Source organism: Populus trichocarpa, chromosome 18 (assembly GCF_000002775.5).
Source record: "Populus trichocarpa isolate Nisqually-1 chromosome 18, P.trichocarpa_v4.1, whole genome shotgun sequence".
Taxonomy (NCBI): Eukaryota; Viridiplantae; Streptophyta; class Magnoliopsida; order Malpighiales; family Salicaceae; genus Populus; species Populus trichocarpa.
Window position 1 is genome coordinate 567,645 of NC_037302.2, and position 12,043 is coordinate 579,687.

The following is a 12,043-nucleotide window of genomic DNA, read 5'->3' on the forward strand; positions in this document are numbered from 1 at the left end:
TGTGTGAAGACACCTGCAAATAGGTACTCTAGAGGTTGCGAAACTTTTTATAGGTGCCATGGTTGGTGGGATCGATGACCACATATAATCAAGTAATTGACAAAGTCCTAATGCGTCTGGATCGAGAAGAACATGATCTATCATGCTGTCTGTAATATATGCATTTGACTCCGCTCATTAACCTTTTAATATGTACGTATCTCCACCCCATGTGTATGTCCTCTTCATAATAAAATCAGACGTTAATTGTTATTGTTATCTCTCTCTGAATCAACATGGAGATTTAGTCACAGTGCTCTCTTTGAATTCTTATTGTGAAGCTGTCTCGTGTTAAGAACTCCATATACAACAAAACAATCCATCTCTTTCTTACTAAATCTCGAACAACCTTTTCTCTTCAAGTTTTGAACTTGTTTTGATTGGATTGAATCAACTTCATGAATTATTAACAAAGACATTAGAATTACTTCTAAACTCACGCTTTTGAGTTTATGAATAGGATAATCAAAGTTTTGAAGTTTTTTTTAATAGTTTAAAGGTTGGAAAACATAATCCCTGGATTCTTGGAATACCGGTGTTGACCAGAATCCTACAAATAGGAAACAATCTCTGTAATTTCTGGTGTTGACAAGAATTCTACAAATAGAAAACAATCTCTTTAATTACTGGTGTTGACTTTGTAATTAGTATGAATATTATGTTAGCTAAAAGTTAAGGATCTAGACCCTAAATTAGTCCTAATAAACCTGCATGTATTGCTGTATGTTCTGTACAGAATTATGAATGAAAAAAAAAAAAAAAAAACACGTTCTTTCATCTAAATCTTTATGGTATCAGAGCCAGGTTCCAACTCTGAAACCTAGGCTATCTCCAAGAGTTTTTGGACTTCTTCCTAGGCTCTCTCTGGTTTTTTTTTCTCAACCCAACATCATGTCTGAAATCTCTTCTTCTTCCGTTTGCAATCACAACCTACCACCAATAACTCCTCCTACAGAACACCATCCACTTAAAATCACCAACATTAAATTGAATGGTATTAATTTTCTTCGCTGGTCCCTTTCTGTCCAGATGAATATCCGTGACAGGGGAAAACTAGGATACTTGAATGGAGAAAAAATAAAACCGGCAGAGACAGATGCACAGTATGCATTCTGGGATGCCGAAAACTCCATGGTAATGTCTTGGTTAGTTAACTCCATGGAAGAAGAGATTGCTGCCAACTATTTAGGCTATTCTACCGCTAAGGAGATGTGGGAAAGCCTTAGACGGATGTATTCAGATCTGAATAATCAGTCACAAATTTATGAGCTCCAGTTGAAAATCAATGAAGCCAAATAGGGGATAGATTCTGTCACTAGGTACATCGCTAGCCTCAAACAGTTGTGGCAGGATCTTGATATGTTCTATGAACAAAAGTGGAAAGATCCTGCTGATGGAGCATATTTCCAACGGCTAACAGAAAACAACAGGATATTTAAGTTTTTGGCTGGTTTAAATATTGATTTTGATGAGTTGAAGGGTCGAGTTATTGGTAGTCAGCCATAACCTCCTCTGAATGAAGTCTTCGCGGAAGTAAGAAGGGAAGAAAGAAGAAGATTGGTTATGTTGGGAAAAAAGGACGATGAATCTGAACCTGTTGAAAAATCTGCTTTGATTGCCTCCCAAGATTCAAGGGCCAAGAGTTGAGGATAAACCCAAGGTACGGTGTGATCACTGTAACATACCATGACACACTAGGGAAACCTGTTGGAAGCTATATGGCAAGCCTGCCAATTGCAAACCCCGAGGAAAAAAATTCATAACAGTCTGTACCCACTGCTTACTCCGCAGAACAGACCCTTCTCAACAAGGAACAAGTTGAACAGCTACTGAAATTAATTCCACCCAGATCCGGGTCCAACACATCAACTTCTATGTAAAACCCGAGAATAAAATTCTACAAAAAAAAAATAGAGATGGTTAAATGTGTGAAGAAAATCAAATAAATTAAATTGCTAGGAGAGGTTTTTTTTAAAAAAAAAAAAGAAGAAGGAAAGAGGTATAATCAAATTATAAAAAGAAAGGAAAGAATGGGCCAAAGTATAATTAAAAGAGAAAGAGACTATAAATACTCCATTCTCTCCTTCATGTGGCCCGACATAATTGAGAGAGAAAAAGGGGAAAGATTTCAGATTTTTCCTTCACCAAACTTAAGAGAAAAACACCTAAATTGTTAAGCCTACACAAGTTTTAGATTACTAGGTAGAAAAAACACTTTGGGCAAAGAATTAACAAGAAGTAAACTGAAGAAATTGTGAAGGTAAAAGAGGGGAGGAGCCAGCTGCATGTAAGGAAAAAGGGAGTTAAAAAATCTTTAATCAAATTAGATTTTAAACCCAAATTTCCTTCAGGTAAGAGGTTCTAAACCCATTGTGAAAACCAATTTAAATTCAGCTAAGAATTGTGCACCAATTTGAAGTTTGAAAAATTAGGGTTTTTAAATGAAATTTGAGGGAAATGCAAAAATGATTGAAGTTAAGTTAATTAGAGCTAGTAGTATAGGTTACTTTAAACATGAAATCATGCAAAAATATTAAAGCAAAACCAGTGGCCAAAAGGACAAGAGAGGCCGGCCATGGTGGGTTAAAGGGGAAGAAAACATATTCTGATTTTTGCTTAATGAGAACCTTGTGACATATTGCCATGATGTGAACAATGATTGAATGAGCTAAATAAGTACATGAAAAGAGGAAGGGAACCCTTGGTCCCCTTAGGCCAAGTTTCGGCCAAGACTAAATTGAGGATGGGGAAGAGGTGTTTTGGGATGTCATATGTAGATGAATGAATTGGGTGTAATAGGAAGTTTACTAATGGGGAAAAGTATGAAAACTTGATAATATGAATCTTCGAAAATCAAATACATGTGTTACGTAATGTGAAAAACAAAATTTATTAACCACGGGTATAGCTTACAATTCGGCTTAAGAAGAATCATGAAATTTAGGAAAAACATAGAAATAATTGTCGTGGAAGAAAAAGGGAAATGGGGATAATGGAAAGTTTATCTAAAAACCATCGATGAAAACTGGATAGATTTATCACCTCAATTATAGAGAGGATTCAGGCCTAATAATGATAAAATTCAGGGAAGGTTTCTTCATAGAAGTTATAGCCAGGGATGTTAGCTTTCCAATGAATTTGACCTCGCTTAATTTGGGGTTCTAGAACTCCAGATATAGATAAATATCTGAGAAGAGGTCGAGTTGCCACCTCTGCCGGCATATTCGACAAATTGGCAAAATAGGAAATTTAGGCGTGTTGGGGGCAGAATTAGATTTCTTCCACTTAGAAAATATGCAGTGTTGTGTCTTAGGGTTCAAAAGAAAATAAGCCGTGTTCGAAACCGAATTTGTGATGATAATTATAATGTAATAAAAAAATGATCTTAAGGGATATAATAGAAAACGCAATTGTAAAGGAAGCAATTATTAAAGAGAAGTCAACATTGTCGTTATTATTTTTATTGTTGTTATGAGAAATGTAACTTGAGTAAGAAATGACATGGTATATGTCACGACCCGAATCCCGGATCCATGACCGGCACATAGGCAAGGTTCCCCTCCAAGGTTCCATACCTATGCAAACCCAAACTTACACACAAACTTATCCTAACTCAATCAGAGTTCAACGCAGCATTAACAACAAAATCAACTTCATAATATAATTGAATTGTCTTAATACAAGAGTTTATATAAGTTCAGAGTTTTGGAGCACTAACTAGACATAAAGGAAAGGTACAAAGTACAACCAAAAAGCAGGTTCTGAAGGTCCAACAAAATGACCTACTATCAAGCTATAAGCCTGAAAAGAATAAATAATGAGATGGTGAGTTCAACAACTCAGTGAGTAGATAACGTTCAATATACACACACGAGGTAATACAACAATGAGAAATATATATACAAGTATGGCTTTAGGTTCTTATGGAAGTGTTCTCAAATTGGCCATAACAAGAAGATCATATGGTAAAACTCGTCAGAAAATCAAAATGCAATGAGCATGAGGCTCCGTATTGTGGGATGATCAGTCCACACAGGTTGGTGACTCCCCCGACCAACTAGGGTTCAGATACGATGTGCACAAAGACTAACACTACCCTGTTAGCATGGGTATTCTGACTGGCATACCATAGGTTCATAATCATAATCAAACAGACATATTCATATCTCAAGGCTCAACTCATGACATCAATCAAATGAGGAGCTATCAATTCAGAATTCAATTCAAAACATATACTGGTTCATATCAAGAATTCAGATTCAACAATTGATCATGCTTTATCAAAACAAGGATAATAATCAACATATATATTATCAAGAAGCATGATCCAATTCATATTAACAAATCAAATATTTATAATATTTCTCATGCATATGGAAAATTATCCACTCACCTGACTCAAAAGCAAACAGAAGCCAAAAGCAGACACCGAAGAAAATCCTACTGACGTCCCGCCGGTAGAATATCAGGATTATCTGAATATGAAGGAGACATGTTTAAGAATGACTCAAAAGAACATATAACCTATTTAATACACTTATCTAAGGGTGTATTCCATAACCCTATATGTTTTTGAACTAACTAGTCAATTTTCTCAAAAACATAAAATTTAACGGTTTTCCCGAAATCTAATCCATAATAAAACAACTAATAAAATTGGCAATAATTCACTAAATAACCCTTAATTATTCATCAAACTAATCTGCAAAAGCTAATATTACAGCTAGGGAATAATCTGTAATTTATCCTATTTTTAAGGGTCAAATTGCAACTTTTGTCTAATTGGAGGACCAAACTGAAATTTATCATAAATCCATGAATATACTGAAATTCTGACCATAATTAGTCCTCATTTCTGTCCAGATCATCTCATTATACTCCAAGGACCATTCTGGAATTTTACCAAATTTTTAGGGTCAAATTGTAATTTTATCAAATTGAAGGACTAAATTGAAAGTGTTAAATTCTCTTATCTATACAGTAATTCTGTCCATAATTCATATGTTATTCTGTTCAGAATCTCGGAATATGCTCCAGGGACCAATCTGCAAATTTTCCAAAGTTTGGGGACTAAACTGTAATTTTCCAAAATTGAGGGACCAAATTGAATTTTCGTCATCTTCAACCTCCAATCCAGAATTTTAACAGAAACCTACTGTTCTCCCCTGATTTTTAACTCAAAATTCACCATTCAAACAAAACTATAACTCAAAATCATCATAATCTTCCATAATCAACTAAATCATCAATTAACCACAACAATCAACCCCTAACATTCAATTTAATTCATCAATTAAACTCAAAACACAAATTTCATAACCCTAACATTTATCAAAACCGAAATTAAAGCTAAAGAAAACATATTATACACATTAAAACATAATCTTATCCCTTTTTACTTATTTCCTCCAACTCCTTTCCTTTTTCCCTTATTTTCCCCTCTTTTCTCTTCTTCTTCTTTCTCACTTCACTCTCCTGCCGGTTCTCTCTCAAAATTCAGATCCCTCTTTCCTTTTTTTTTTTTTTACTTTCTATTTATATATATCATCTCTTTATACAATTACTACAATACCCCTCATTTAATTATACTCTCTCTTTAAGCCACCAAGGGCTTTGTTGTATTTTCCTAACTCTTTTTAATACAAAACATCACAGTATACCTGTGGATTCAGGAGAGACCGCAGGAGGGGCACAACAACAACAATAAGGGAGCGCGGACCAAACTTTTGCAGCAGGTGGGTGTTCTATACCTACACTTTTTACGTAACGTTGATTTTGCCAACTTGTTTAATTCTTGGTCTTTATATCCATGGGCGAAACTGAAAAGAGAAAGGATAAAGTGAAATAGATGAGAAAGTAAAATGGATTTGAGTACTTGATTGATTTAAGAATATGAGTTATATTAATGGACTTCGTTGATGATCGTTTCTCGAACTTGATTAGCCGGTCCTGGATGTGGAGGCTAATGATGTTAGTAAGGTTTACTAACATCGGCATGATCATCCCTGAAAATGAAGGATATTAAACTTGATTAACTATTTGGGTGAGAATACTTAATGATATCGACTTGTGACGTCGATATCGGCAATCACATGAAACTTGATTAGCTATTTCTGAAATAAAAGCTAATGATGTCAAGAATCTTAACATTGGCATTTCCGAAAATATTCCAAGGTATTATGGAAAGATTAATCTGATTGACTATTCTGGGTTGAAAATAGTCAATGACATCAATCGGTGGCGTTAATGTCGTCACTCACAACGAACTTGATTAGTCAATCCGATATGGGCGACTAAATTCATTAGTGTCGGCATTCCCTTCCAGGTTTTGGGTGAGAAGTGTTATAATGGTATTCTCGATGGGGAATGATTAGAAGTGTTAATAAAATGTGGATTGGCATCTTGAAGGAATTATTCCTTCGGCCTTAAAGAGACGGATATTGATTGGAAATTGTGGAAATTATTTGGTGATTTCCAAAACAATGAACTTAAAAGCATTAGACAGGAATTGTAAGGACTTATGATAGTACATAACCTTGCATATTTATTTATATTTGTCGCTTGATCTTTCTTCTTTTACAATATTGTTGCCTTGATATAATTATTTTTCAAATATATTATGTTGTTACAGGTCTTTCATCCACAACAAGAGTAGTGCCTTAGATTTTATATTTTGTGTTATTTAAAATTAAAATGTATTTTGTATTCAAGAACTATAGGACTTGAATTGTAACGACATCTTGTAATTTAAATATTTGGACGTAAATTGTAGTATGATATGTATGTGATCTTTATGTAAGTTGTCTTTGCTATTTAAATATTAAGCAATGTTCTATGTTAAGATGTGTTTACTTGTGATATTGTGGTTGTATTTATGAATATAATGATATGGAGATCTTGAATGGTTGGGATGTGATTAAATTATGAGGATTAGTGGTGCACAGATTATTATTAATAACTTGAGACCTTTTAATACAGGGAAAACTCTGCCTTCAGTAAAATTTTTGGTGATCTTGGTATGAATTCGGTAAAATACAAAAAACAAAATTTACCATGTTTTCCCCCCTTTCTATGGTTGATGTGTTGGTCCCCAGAATGAGGATGTTAAATTCTAGCAGCCTGATTTCCCACACAAGCAATTTTCCTTTTGGTTTCTTAAGTTCCTTTACTCTTGTACAGTGGATCATTGATTCCGGTGTTTCAGATCACATGACCAGCACATCCTCTTTATTCCATAGCTATACTCCTTGTGTCGGTAATCAAAAGGTAAAAATTGTAGATGGAAGCTTATCTTCCATTGCCAGCAAATGGTCTGTTAAATTTCAGACCACGTCACTTTAAAACCAGTTCTACATGTCCCTAACCTCTCCTGCAACTTACTATCTGTGAGTAAACTGTCCAATGATTCTAACTGTTCTGTTGTGTTTTATCCTAATAAATGTGAGTTTCAGGACCTTGGCTTGGGGAGAATGATTGGCAGTGCTAGGATGCAAGATGGACTCTACTATTTTGAGGACAATCTAAGTAGTAACAACTCTATTCTAGTCTTAGGTTGTAATGTTAGTTCTCTCCCTGTAGGAACCCAGATTATGATGTGGCATTTTAGACTAGGGCACTCATGCATGTTATCCATAGAAGTCCCAAAATACCTCTGGTGAGAGGTAGTCCTCAATGCTGCCTATTTGATAAATAAGGTTCCAACTCAAGTCTTAAATCATGACACTCTCATGAACTACTTTCGAAAATGATTTCCTACTAATCGATTAAGTGCAAATCTGCCATTAAAGGTTTTCAGTTGCATTGTGTTTTCTCGATCAAAGTTGGATGCAAGGGCTGAAAAATGTGTCTTTGTGGGGTATGCTCCTCACCAAAAGGGATATAAATGCTTCAATCCCAGTAATAGAAAGGTTTTTGTCAGTATGAATGTTGTCTTTTGTGAAAATAAACTGTTTCTTGAAAAACATCTTCATGGGGAGACTCAAAGAGAAGATGTTGGGATTTTTTGGTATAATTTTGTGGTATTACCCAATATCTAATTTCCTAATGAATCCTTGAGTACATAGAATAGGAAAGATTCTGTTTTTGTTAAGGAAATTAATTCTCATAAGGATTCTTAAAGGGTTGACTCCAACTTAAATAAAGCAATTAGTCAAAGAGTTGAATTTGATTTCGAGTCAAATAAGGAAATAAATAACCACGAGAGATTGTCTCAAAATTAGATTTTGAACAACTTAATTCTAGTTTACTACCACATCATCCTGCTATTGATATAGAGGGAGAAACATTACAAGATAAGGACCCAAATTTGGGTAAATATCCTACCGCAGAACTGCAGGTTTACAGACAGAAGAAACCTCTTCTTAGTAGAGTTCATTCACAACACGCATCAGACCAATCTCAACTCCTCAGGCCTGATCCGGACTTACACCACAATCCTCCAGGTAAAACTTCTGACACCAATCTCTCTCTTCCTACTACATCTATTCCTAAACCTGTCAAGCAATTCCGTCTGCAGAATTCCCATTCTAGAATTTCAAAAAATGGTCTCCAGCAACTATTTCGCTTGATGGAGTTGAAGAAAGATGGAAATAGTGGCTACAAGAGACCTGTGGATTTTAGTTCAGATTATAAGGGTGACATGATGAGAATTTGACACCAGAAATGGAAACACTGCAGAATGCTATCTGCCTTGTTCATTCTGCTGCATGCTACGGTGTGCTTAATATAGGGGGGCTGTTAGAGAATAATATAAATTATATCCTGGGACCTCATCTAATAGCTTAAGTTATTGGGTTGAGATGGTTCTTTGACATGGTATCAGAGCCTTGATGACCAAGCGGTCACGAGTTCGAATCTCATCATCCCTATTTATTTGATAAAAATTAAGCACAAGGTAAAGTGAGCCTATGTAAGTTTCAAGCCCAAAGGGCTTTCACTTGAGGGGGTGTGTTAGAGAATAATATAAATTATATCCTGGGACCTCACCTAATAGTTTAAGCTATTAGGTTGAGATGGTTCTTTGACAGTGGTGTGGATACTTCGAGTTCTGAATATGAACTAATGACCTCTTGGAAAGCAATACCTGGCCAAATATTACGTGCCAATTGTATATATTCTCGTCTCATCATCAAATCTTCTTGTTTCTTTCATACTTAACTTCTTTCCTTCTTTTCTGGTCCTTCTAGAAGTTAATTAGCCCTTGAGCCTCAAGCTGGCCTTAATTGCCAGAAATAGCATCTGCATTCATCCTTTAACAATTCAGGGATGTTCATTCGGTTGGCTTTTTTAGCAATCTACCAAATGTTTGCTTCTCGGTGTCTTCGCCAGCTGATAATTACACAGTTTTTTTAACAGAAAACTAGCCCAGCTCCAGAGCAGTTTGGAATGACGCAGAGCAGCAGTATTTTTGTCATCCACGACGTAGGATGGAGGTAACAGGATAAGTAGTAAAGGCCAACTAATATGCCTTATTATAGGCAAATCCATGCATGTATAAATCCCATGGGTTTCAACTAGCATTCAAATTAATAACCTCCTCAGCTCTCTGCTTCCATCCCTTCCTTCCTTCCTTCCTGCAACACATTAGCATACAAGACCATTGCCCTTGTTAACAATGTCTCCCTCAAACAAGTTGATGGCTTTGGGGCTTTGCATGCTGATGGCATGCACTCTTTTTGCAGGAAATGCAGAGGCGACTAGAGATATTAATTATGGAGCTATCGTTAAAGGTGATCACGAACCCTTCTGTGGCCCAACACATCCATGTGTGAAGACACCTGCAAATGGGTACCATAGAGGTTGCGAAACAATTAATAAGTGCCGTGGTGGGAGGAATGACAACATATAACCAAGTAATTGACAAAGTCCTAATGCGTCTGGATCGAGAAGAACATGATCTATCATGTTGTCAGGAATATCTGCATTTGACTCCGCTCATTAACCTTTTAATATGTATCTCCACCCCATGTGTATGTCCTCTTCATAATAAAATCAGACGTTAATTGTTATTGTTATCTCTCTCTGAATCAACATGGAGATTTTTATTCTTTGAATTCTTATTGTGAAGCTGTCTCGTGTTAAGAACTCCATATACAACAAAACAATCCATCTCTTTCTTACTAAATCTCCAACAACCTTTTCTCTTCAAGTCAGCAGAGAAATTAGCATCACCATGAGGAGAAATAAGAGGCAAAGCCCATAAACCTTGAATTTGCTCATATCTACTAACTACAGTTCTTAGAGGGTCATCACTAGATCGATATGCTACACAACACCAGGTTTGATTACTTCCTAGAAATCCCAAGCACGATGTTCCATTAACATCCTCCACTCTAAAAAAAATGCATGGCCTTATTTTTCCAATCTTGCCAAATAGATCTAGCTAGGGAGCTTTCAGAATCATAGAGCAAGCCTGATCCATTCCTGCAAACAGTATATCCAGGTTTGAATATTGATTTTGATGAGTTGAAGGGTCGAGTTATTGGTAGTCAGCCACTACCTCCTCTGGATGAAGTCTTCGCGGAAGTAAGAAGGGAAGAGAGAAGAAGATTAGTTATGTTGGGAAAAAAGGACGACGAATCTGCACCTGTTGAAAAATCTGCTTTGATTGCCTCCCAAGAGGTGTCTGCCTACAAGATTCAAGGGCCAAGAGTTGAGGATAAACCTAGGGTATGGTGTAACATCTCAACTTTCAGGACCACACATCAATCATATAATGGGCAAAACATGGTAATTTTATTTTTGAAACTGGATTCATACGAGATTCACTGAAATTTCATAGTCTTTTTTTATATTAGGAGGTCTTAAGTTATCAACAAATAACATATATACCTCTATTAATCATTATTCCATGCCCTGATTCATCTTTTTCTTGATCTTCCTTATTTCCTCATCCGTATGCTGAGCCTCTAGGACTTTATCTTGAAGTACAGATTGATTTTTTAGCCGAGCTAGTAGTGACTCCTCAAGGCCCACACTTAGCAGTAGACTCATCTTCTTCAATTCTACTAGACTCCCTTGTTCTTTAATCCCCGTATTATCAACCACTGTTTTTCTTTTCAGGCTAAAGGCATCCGTTACTGTATTAGCCTGGTAGTCAATCATATAATTATAGTCCTTTATCAACTCCACATATCTTTTATGTCGTATATTTTCCTTTTTTTATGATATTAAATATTTCAAACTTTTATGGTAAATAGAGATCTGGACCTCCGACCCATATAGATAATGTCTCTATACCCGGCAAACTCTACTGTCGTAGGAGAAAAAAGATTTAATGGGAAAAAATAGAATATATATATATATATATATATTAGTTAATAAAATTATAGTTTAGATTGATTGTAAACCCAAAAATCAACACTCTCAAGCATCGGATAAATGGGAGCCCTGTCGATTAAAGTCATGAAAAAATGCCAAATATATATATCATTGCGCTGGTGACATTTCAGCATAAATCAAGTTTAAAATTTAAGACATGCTGGAATATATTTCTGAGTCTTAACAATGCAGCTCTTCGATATTTGCTTGAGATTGTCAAAAGTTCAATGATCCGAACTTTTGGAATGTACTGTCTTATTAGATTGTTGGCAGCATTTGACGATTTCATTTTTATATGATCTTTCGAATCTTATTCTTTCGTTTCAACCAGAAACGATGTTAAAAATCCCAAGCAATGTTCATGTTCTTGGCCTAATAATTTCTTTTGGTATACATAATTCTTCCTATGGTTTTTGCCAGGCTTCATTTTGTCAACCATTAGTGATTTGCACAAGACTCTCCTAGCACACCTTAAATTCTTCCAATTGAAAGCTCAGGATGTTCTGTTACTATTCTCTTGCATCCATATATATATATATATACACAGACACACACATATATCTGTTGATGACTGTTGCCCATCTTGTGCTGAAGCAGTAGGAGCATACAAGGCAACAAAGAAAAGCAAGATTCAGGAGCTGTCTTTTGTACGTTTCAATTATCTTTAAACAGTTTTCCTACTAAT